We start from the raw sequence: 11436 nt of genomic DNA, 5'->3' as shown, positions 1-11436 counted from the left end.
CACTACCGCCATCTTTTTCGCCGCGTGCACGCAACTGTGCGCGTGTCTGCGGGTGTGTGTCGGTGTCCCCCCTGCGGGTGTGTGTGTGTGTGTCCCCTGCGGGTGTGTGTGTGTGTGTCCCCTGCGGGTGTGTGTGTGTGTGTCCTGCGGGTGTGTGTGTGTGTCCCCTGCGGGTGTGTGTGTGCGTGTGTCCTGTGGGTGTGTGTGTGTGTGTCCCCTGCGGGTGTGTGTGTGTGTCCCCTGCGGGTGTGTGTGTGCGTGTGTCCTGTGGGAGTGCGTGTTGCTCCCTTCTCTCGGTTCCCTGCTGTGTCTCCTCTAGGCTGGATGTCTGTTCCGCCACTTGCGGTGTGGTGTGTGTGTCCTGCGGGTGTGTGTGTGTGTGTCCCTGCGGGTGTGTGTGTGTGTGTCCCCTGTGGGTGTGTGTGTGTGTGTACTGCGGGTGTGTGTGTGTGTGTCCCTGCGGGTGTGTGTGTGTGTGTCCCCTGCGGGTGTGTGTGTGTGTGTCCCCTGCGGGTGTGCGTGTGTCCCCCCCTCTGTGCCAGTCGTTCTTTTTATTTTTTATTTTTAGGTAATCAAAACCAAATAAAAGCGCCCTCACGTCATTGACCCTGCCATATCATTACAGACCGTAAGAAGCTCAGGAAATTATTAATTACAGATTATCTCCACCAGGAAGATGACAATGAGGGCAGCGGAGTCTTGAGTGCAGAACAGCAGCTGCTGCCTCACTCGCCCCCCCCCCCCCCCCCCCAAAATTAAACCGCAACCTCACTCTCGCAAAAACAAGGCCACCGTCCGTCCCCCGCTTTCATAAACACCCCTGCGGGGGAGGGGATGTTCCTGCTCTCTTTCTGGACAGGTGTCTCTTTCTTCATTCCCTCCTTTTTTCCTCGCTCTCCTCTCCTACGTCTTGCCATTCACCATTTCAAAATCTCCACACCCCCGCCCCCCCCCCACTGCCCCCACAAAACCAGAGCAGCGGGGTCGACCAAAAGTTAGATCCGGCGTGAACACGGCCCTCTGGTTTTTTTTCCCAGTCTTTTCTACGACGAAAACGACGAGATGAAGATGACCCGGCCCTACTCTCCGCCCCCTCAGACACGTTCAGAAGGCCTTCGAGATGTCTTCCCATAGTAGCAGCGATGACAAGCCCTGCCGAACTTACACACACACGCACACGAGAAAACACACGCAAGTACACAAACATACGTACATACGTACACACATGTAAACACACCGACAAACATACGTATGCACATGCAGACACAAACACACACGCACAAAAAATACACACGTGAGACACGTGCAGTGCACACATACATTCATGAACACACACACACACACACACACATACACACACACATATACACACACACACTCACACACACTCACACACACGCACTCACACACACACACACACACACACACACACGTGTAGTTTTACTTATCTGTTGCACTAGCGGCGGTTTTCTAGCAACCTTAAAAGTGTGCAGCTTTGGCTGAAAGCTTGTGCTGAATGCCTGAACTGTAAGTACAGTAGCAGCTGGAGAGTATGTAAACAGCAGTGGGCCGGGGGGGGGGGGGGCAGCGTGGCACCTCCAGCTCTGAGGGGCAGCAGCAGGGGCAGCAGGCACTGATGGGCACCGGGGTGGGTAAGGCCAGATAAAGGCATTGGGACACGGTGGATATGGGCAGTGCCAGGGGCAGCAGAGGCTGATGGGCACCGGGGTGGGTAAAGCCAGATAAAGGCGCTGGCAAACGGCAGATTAGCCAACCCTGATAAAGAGCACTGCGCTCCACCCACAGGGGGGTGGGCACTGCGCTGCCCAAATAATGCACCACACAGCACACTGGCACTAACCACACTGGGCAAAACTGTGCCCTGAACCACTGCACACTCGCACTACCCACGCTGGGCAAAACTGTGCCCTGAACCACTGAACACCGGCGCTACCCACGCTGGGCAAAACTTTGCCCTGGACACTGGGCAAAACTGTGCCCTAAACCACAGCACACTGGGCCAGCCAAACTGTGCTAAAATTGCCTTGAGCTGTGTTAAGAGTGAACTGAGCTGTGCTACAGTATGCTGTGCTAAAGGAGCACTGAGCTGTGCTATGCTGTGCTAAAGGAGCACTGAGCTGCGCTATGCTGTGCTCCAGGTGCACTGAGCTGTGCTATGCTGTGCTCCAGGTGCACTGAGCTGTGCTATGCTGTGCTAAAGGAGCACTGAGCTGTGCTATGCTGTGCTAAAGGAGCACTGAGCTGTGCTATGCTATGCTAAAGGAGCACTGAGCTGTGCTATGCTGTGCTAAAGGTGCACTGAGCTGTGCTATGCTGTGCTAAAGGAGCACTGAGCTGTGCTATGCTGTGCTAAAGGAGCACTGAGCTGTGCTATGCTGTGCTAAAGGAGCACTGAGCTGTGCTATGCTGTGCTAAAGGAGCACTGAGCTGTGCTATGCTGTGCTAAAGGAGCACTGAGCTGTGCTATGCTGTGCTAAAGGAGCACTGAGCTGTGCTATGCTGTGCTAAAGGAGCACTGAGCTGTGCTATGCTGTGCTAAAGGAGCACTGAGCTGATATAATACAGGTTTAACTTGAAACTGCCAATGCATGCATGGTGTATATATATATATATATACATATATATATATATATATATATATATACACATGAATGCACTCAAATAAATACTGTTAAAAGCAAACACTTTTATGCCAAACGTTCAGGCACTTTCACCAAAGCTAATCGCTACCACCAACTGGCAACTAACCAGCACAACTGTATGAACATTCCATCAATAAAACCAAAAATTCAAATGTTCGGCAACATGAAACAAAATATTTTTAATCCACATTTATTCTCGACACAGAACAGATCAGAACAGTTACGGCTTACCACTGTCTCTTAGTGCAAACACAGGCTACCACACGTTCGTGCAACTGAATATTTAAATCTGCAGTTCAGAATTGTAACTAGGACACTGGTGAAAAATTAAAGAGCCAATTTGTGGATGCTGTGATATATTTTTAAAAATAAACGGCTTAAAAAGATAGGTGCCTAAGCAGAACATTGGCTAAAGGATCCGTCGTTATATTTTTTTCCTCTAGTAATAATTATTTTGTAATTCTGGGGGAAAAAAAAGTGAAGAACACAAACATTATTGTATTTACCTGAGTGAAGTACAAATGCTTAAAAAACGGAAATAAAAACGCGCATTAGTCCGGCGGTGGCGGGGGGACGAGGCCGCGGTGACTCATACGTCTCGCAGCTCGGCGGGCGCGGGAACGCTTTTAAAAGTGCGCGGCGGCGGCGCCAGGCCACACGCGGGCAGAGACGCAGAAACCCGGAGAAACGCGCCGCTCGCCGCTCAGAGGACCTGGTCCCGGGCCAGCGACCCGTCCTGCTGTCCAGCACCGGGCGAGCCGCCGCCCTGGAGCACAGTGCGCACGCGTACACGTACACACACTCACACACGCACTCACACTCACACACGCACTCACACACACTCACGCACTCACACTCACACACGCACTCACACACACTCACGCACTCACACACACTCACACACGTACACACACTCACACACACACACACACACCTACACACACTCACACACTCACACACACACCAACGCGTACACACACTCACACACTCACACACACACACACACACACACACACACACCACGCGTACACAACACTCACACACTCACACACTCACACACACACCACACACACACACACCACACACCCGTACACACACTCACACACTCACACACACACACACACACACACACACACACGCACGCGTACACACACTCACACACTCACACACACACACACACACACACACACACGCACGCGTACACACACTCACACACTCACACACTCACACACACACACACACACACCACACCACGCGTACCACACCACCACACACTCACACACCTACACACACCACGCGTACACACACTCACACACACACACACACCACACACACACGCACGCGTACACACACTCACACACTCACACCAACACACACACACACACACACACACACTCAAACGCGTACAACCACACCACACACTCACACACTCACACACACACACACGCGTACACACACTCACACACAACACACACACGCGTACACACACTCACACACACACACAGCGTACACACACTCACACACACACGCGTACACACACTCACACACACACACGCGTACACACACTCACACACACACGCGTACACACACGAACACACACGTACGTACATACACACACGCGTACGCATACACACACTCACACACACGTACGCATACACACACTCACACACGCGTACACACACTCACACACGCACGCGCACACACGCACACGCGTACACACACTCACACACACTCACACACGCACGCATACGCGTACACACACTCACACACGCACGCATACGTGTACACACACTCACTCACCACGCATATGCGTACACACACTACACACGCGTACACACACTCACACACGCACGCATACGCGTACACACACTCACACACGCACGCATACGTGTACACACACTCACTCACACGCGCATATGCGTACACACTCACACACGCGTACACACACTCACACACGCACGCATACGCGTACACACACTCACACACGCATACGCGTACACTCACACTCACACACTCACACACGCATATGCGTACACACTCACACACGCTCACACATGCACGCTCACACACGCACGCTCACACACGCACGCTCACAAACATACTCACACAAGCACGCTCTCATACGTTCTCACACACGCACGCTCACAAACACACTCACGCACGCACGCTCACAGATGCGCTCACACACGCAGGCTCACGCACGTGCACACAAACGTGCTCACACAAACACGTGCGCACACATGCACGCTCACAAGCAACTGCACACAAACGTGCGCTCAGATATGTGCGCACAAACGCACTCACACACAGCAAATTTTTGCCTTCATTTAAAAAAAAAAGTTTTTGGGGTAAAAAAAAAAGGAATTAAATGTAAAAAAACCAAAACAAAACATAAAGACTTGAAAGCAAAATGCAAAAAGGTAAATCAGCCAGTACCCCACAGACTGAAGCGCGCCCCCCACCCCCACCCGCTCCCTTTACATTTAGCGGGCACTGACCTGGCGAGTGGATGAAGTAGGCCAGGTACAGGTCCAGCTCCTTGACAGAGACGCTGATGTGGTGGGGCTGGACGCAGAGGCCGTGGTTGGAGCACTGCGGCGACTTGTACAGCCGCTCGCCGTCCGTGCTCTCCAGCGGGCTGCCCTTGAACAGGATGACCATCACCAGGTCCAGCCGCCACACCTTGTCGGCCTGCCGCAGGCAGTCGATGCGGCGGATCTTGCCCTTCTGGTCGGGGTTGGAGAGCACGCAGCAGGGCGCCTTCTTGCCCGTGATGGTCAGCACGAAGTCCTCGCGGCACTCGGGCCGGATGTCCTTGCGCAGCTTGGCCAGCAGGCGGGACGCCCACTTCTGCTTGATCTCGGCCTTCTCGCCCAGCAGCTCGTCCTTCACCGCGCGCTCCTCGTCCTTCGTCATCCTCTTCTCGTGCTTCTTGAAGTACTTGCGCTTGCGCGCCTGCAGGTTGAACCAGGTGTAGGCGAAGGCGCGCACGTGCGGGAGGAGAGCCTCGATGAACGGATGGAACTCATCCTGCGGTGGGGGGGGGCAGAGAGAAGAAGATCATCAGTAAAAAAAAAAAAAAAAATGGGTGAATGGAGAAAATCTTCCTTCCTGTAACCAAAACAAAAAAAGCAGTCCAGGAAGACAATGGACTAGGTAATCGTTAAATGTAAATATTTACACACTTTGGCTGATTAATTTTTTCAGTTTTTAACAGCACACAATTCAAGATATAGGAATGGAGATATTTGCCGATTAATTGTAAAGACTTAATAAAAAGAACAACTCAAAGACAATTCAGTTAAATGTTTGAAATACTGAGGCTGAAATGTGAGATGAAGCCGCTGCCTTTCCTTTCATAATAATTTGCATAAAATTTGTAAAAAGAATATTTGAGAAACAAAAAACGAGCACAAAGTGATGATTCACATTTCCCAGGACAAGCAAACCAAGAAAAACGTTTGTTTTACGTTTTATGTTTTTTTTGTTTTTTTTTTCTTTTAAACGCATCATCAGCCCCTGGTGCCACAAAGGTTTAGGACACCTCAAACCGCTGAATTTTTTTTTTTAAACACAAATTTAATTATGACAAAACTAATAAATGAATTCCGATCAGCTTCGGGCCAAGGGTGTCAAACACAGCAGTGAAGAGCCACTTCGCCGTCCCACGCTGGCTAAAACTACTCACGGCTCGGCACCGATGCCAAAACCCAAAATAACAAAGACGATCTGACAAGGCGCACCACACACACTGCACCTTTCCTCACCAAATTTCCCACAACGCAAAAAAACAAAACAAAAACCCACACAGTTATCCAAATATACTCCTTTTCCCCCGGCCGTAGCTGGCTCACAATAAACACAAACACCGCGAAAGACAACAACACACACCGTCAGAATCGAGAGATACAAACTGAGCCGGGTAGTTACCATTTCGCACTTTCATCATAAACTGAGCACGTCGATTGTAAAAATAAAATTAAAATTAAAATAAAAAATAGAAAATTGTATCCTGCACAAGTTTTTTTTGTGTCCCATAAAAAAGTGTTGTTAAAGCTGGATAGAAAATACAGAGGAAAACAACAAAAAAAGCGTCAAGAAAGAGGAGGAAAAAAAAGGAAAAAGGTAAGTTAAAAAAAGATTGTCAAAGTGGGGGGGTGGTGGGGTGGGGGGGGGTTCTGCACTGGCACCAGCAATAAGATCGCTGGTGGTGCCAAAAACAGGAAGACAAAAATTAGGAAAAGAAAAAGCTGAAAGGACACACAGGGTGCCTGTTCAAAAAAAAAAAAAAAAAAAACTTCGATTAAGAAAAAAAAGGAATCGAATTACTTAAAATAAACACGTTTTGTACGCGCTTTCCAAAACGAAAAAAAAAACTCTAAATAAAGACAAAAAAAAAATCCTTGGCAAAGCAGGCAAATGGCACTGCTATTTGCTCAGATCTGGGGGCCCTGCACAAGACACAGGGAGGGTGAGAGAGAGAGAGAGAGAGAGAGAGAGAGAGAGAGAAATACGGACGGACGGATGGGGGGGTGAGCCGCACGGCCCAAAAAACAGAAAAAAAAAGAGGAGAGAACTGAATCGACGTTGGAAGACCGCGTGCGACCGCTGGCAAGCCCGAGTGCGGCTTCTTTTTTTCCTCTCTTTCTCTCCGACTCGCTCTCGCTCTCGTCCGTCCTCCTCCGCGCCGCGCGCTCTCCCTAACCATCGCCTGAGTCCCTGCCAAGTGCGGCAGGGCCCACCTATTTGGCACCGAGGCGCCCGCAGCTCAGCCAATGCCTTCTCTGGGAGAGATAAAAGAGGAGGGAAATGAGAGGCGGGGGTGGGGGTGGGGGGCGTGGGGGGGGGGTGGCGGTGGGGGGGGGGGTGGGCGGCGGTAGGGGGTGGCGAGCGAGGTGTGGAGTATGAGAGAGAGAGAGAGAGAGAGAGACGGTGTGCAGTTGGTCCGACGGCACACAATCTGCCAAATCTACAAGTTCCTATCTCGCAAGCGGGCAAGGTCCAAAGGGTACTAATTTTTCACGTACGCCCATCGCCAAAACCCCCCCCCCCCCCCCGCAATCGTCCTCGTCCTGAGCGCAGCCGCCATCGCCTCCATTTAACCGCCACGCATTCCCAGTCCGCCCCCCCACCCCTCCCCCCGCTCGGGGGCTCCCGTTACACCCACTTGGCACTGCGTGGCATGAGAACACAGTCCCGAAATCCCACCAGACCCTCAAACCAGCTGCTGCTAGCACACTCAGCACACTGACAAAGAGGGTGGGGGGGGGGGGGCAGACCCCAAATACATCACTGTAGGACCAGCTATTCTACAACACACACACACACACACATGTATACGCGTGCACGCGTGCACACACACACACACACACACACACACACACACACACATATATACGCGTGCACGCGTGCACACACACACAAGTGCACACATACGCACATGCGCACGTGCACTCACATGCACGCACGCACACGCACACACGCAATAAACAGCTTTAAGACCTATAGTTCAAATGAAAGTGTCTCTCATTGGTACAACTGTTACAGCAATCAAAAGACAAGTCCCTCATTTTTAATGCACAAAGATTCACCTTGTTTGACTGGTACGGGAGTTTGGTTTTCTTCAATCTTACATTTTTGGAGTTGGCAAAAACAATGGCTGCTTTCTTTCTTCTGAATCTTTACACTGGCAGTTAAAAGGGCTCATAAAAGACCTGTCTTTATTTAGCACCTGCTACTCTTCCACTTCACTGGCCAAAGTTAGACTGCTTTGACTGAATCTACCAGACCTTACGAGAGGGGTACACTGCCGAAAGACGACAAAAAAACAAAGAATCATCCAGTTCACTCACATGCACACACGATCACACACACACACACACACTCACTCACTCACATGCACACACGATCACACACATTTCCACAGGCACACAATCATGTATACATAAAAACAGGTACATGTGGCCACATAGGCACTCACACTCACACACACACACACACACACACAACATTCACTCACACATATAAAATATAAACACAGTTACACAGTCACAGTCAAACATGCACACCGTCATATATACAAATACACACACATGAAAATACGAACAGTCTCCCTCCACACAATTATTCATGCTCATACATACCTCCCACCACATGCACACACACCCACCCACACACACACACGTGCATGCACAATAATTCCCACATGCACGTACAGTATGCAAAGCACAAAAAGAAAAAAAAAAAAACCACACAGAGCACGTTGTTTAAACACACCCACAACAGGTTTGATTGGATCGCCCAGTTCCTTGCTACACACACATCATCGGCGCGTGCACACCCGCAGTCATAATACACACGGTGTATAATCTGTGAAAATGTCCGCTGTTTCGCAGGCCGGACGGTTAATCCTTCGCAGTAGTGTTTTTTATATACGTAAAGATGCTGACTAGACTCACCCCACAGTACCAGAAACTATTTCCTTACAGGTAGCTATTTTCACCTCCGGTTTTTTTTAAAAAATCAGTCATGACCGCTGTTTATCCATGCAGCCGGTAAAATACTACCCTGAAACCATGCTCCAATAAAGGCCTGCAGAATGCCAGAGCCGTCAGCAAACTGATGGCGCGGGTCGTGCTGTGATCTCTTTATTCCAGCGTATTATTCCCTGAAAACCTCTCACACAACATGGAGAACCTCGGCCTCAGCCTACCGGACCTTCACTCAACATCAGGCCCCTTCGGTTCCGTTTGCTTTCTCCTTGAGATCAAACTACTGAGTCACTGCGGAGTCAACTCCGTCTGGATCAAAACGCACACAAACACATGCAAATACACACATGTGCACACACAAACACACAAGCACATGCACACACATACACATACACACATAAACACAAACCACAAACACAGGCATATGCACACACACACACACCTATACACATATGCAAACACATATAAACACACACCACAAACACAAACACACACCCATATGCGTCAGAGGCTAAAGTGACGCCTGCATTCAGACCTATGGGAAAGACATCAGTAAATAAGGACTAAAACTGTGGTCAAAGTGCACGGTCGATGACCGTAATGCGATGTGTGAGGAGAAACAGAAGGGCAACTCATCCTCAGGTGACTGAGAATGTCAATGCAGGACGTGATCAGACTGGGTCAGCGAGAGCAGTCCATCGACAGCTACATAGACAGGGATGTTACAGCAGGGCTGCAGTGCATAAACCATGTGTGCATGTGTGGCGTACACCAAGAGAATGGTACAGGCCAGAAAGCTTGACCCCTACAGCGAGGGGGTCAGGTGGCTATGTTATGTGGTGTGGGGGGGCATTTTCCTGGCATGGTTTGGGTCCACTTGTCCCCTTAGAGGGAAGGGTCACTGCAAATCAATGCTAAATTATTCTGAGCGATCACTTTTATCTTATGATGAAACATTTCTATCCTGATGGGAGTGGTCTCTTCCAATGATGACAATGCCCCCATCCACAGAACACAGGGGGTCACTGAATGGGTTTGATGTGTATGAAAATGATGTGAATCATATGCTATGGCCTTCGCAGTCACCAGATCTCAACCCAACTAAACACCTTTTGGACCGACGTGTTGGGACAGTCGAGTTCCAGAGACTTGCAGCATCTATGCCGAGGTGCACTGAAGCTGTTCTGGTGGTTCGTGGTGGCCCAACGCCTTACTAAGACACTTTATGTTGGTTTTTCCTTTAATTTATCACCCGTTCGTATATGTGCACACACCCACACACGCGTACGTATATAAACACTTTGCTCTTCACTCGCAGAAGGAGAAGCTTGAAAGCAAAAATGCCCGAGGAACAGACAGGAACTGAAGATGGGTGCAGTACAGGCCTGCCTGGCAGAGCATCGCCAGGGAAGATGCCCAGCATCTGATGATGTCTATGGGTCACAGACAACAGGAAGTCATTGAACGCCCATGACTTGTACACAAGGACCAAGTATGATGGCTTTATTTCAGATCATGCTAATTTGTCCAATTACTTTAGCTCCTACAAAATGGTGGGGGGGGGGGGGGACTATCTACACAAAGGGCTGTAATTCCTACATGGGTAACCTGATATGGATGTAAATACCCCTCAGATTAAAGCTGACAGTCTGCACTTTGACATAATATTTATTTATTTTTATTTCAAATCCAGTGTGCTGATGTACTCAGCCAAAGCAAGCAACAAAAACTGTGTCACTGTCCCAAAATGTTTTTATTTAACTGTATATACACACATGCACACTGCAGGCACACATACAGTACAGTACAGGACATTCACACACATACACAGACACCTTAAGTAAGACTATTGCGGAAATAATAGCACTGAAAGTCACTGATGAGAAGAACAGGCAAGCAGCTGGAGAAATTAAGGCACCAAAGCATGGAATTTCGAGAAAGAGGAGAGATAGAGCCTTTCTGATCCAGATTAAAGGAGAAGAGAGTCTTTCTGATCCAGATTAAAGGAGAAGAGTCTTTCTGATCCAGATTTAAAAAGAGGAGAGTCTTTCTGATCCAGATTAAAGGAGAAGAGAGTCTCTCTGATCCAGATTAAAGGAGAAGAGAGTCTCTCTGATCCAGATTAAAGGAACAGGGAGTCTTACTGATCCAGATTAAGGGAGAAGAGAGTCTCTCTGATCCAGATTAAAGGAACAGGGAGTCTTACTGATCCAGATTAAGGGAGAAGAGAGTCTTTCTGATCCAGATTAAAGGAGAAGAGAGTCTTTCTGATCCAGATTTAA

General features: G+C 49.3%; 1 pseudogene; it reads right to left on the bottom strand.

Annotated features, from left to right (window-relative positions):
* LOC135244105 (nuclear factor 1 X-type-like) overlaps positions 1-11436 on the bottom strand; it is a 124831-nt pseudogene that overhangs the window by 62406 nt on the left and 50989 nt on the right.

Source organism: Anguilla rostrata, chromosome 17, assembly GCF_018555375.3.
Source record: "Anguilla rostrata isolate EN2019 chromosome 17, ASM1855537v3, whole genome shotgun sequence".
NCBI lineage: Eukaryota > Metazoa > Chordata > Actinopteri > Anguilliformes > Anguillidae > Anguilla > Anguilla rostrata.
This window is presented reverse-complemented; position numbering and strand designations above follow the sequence as displayed.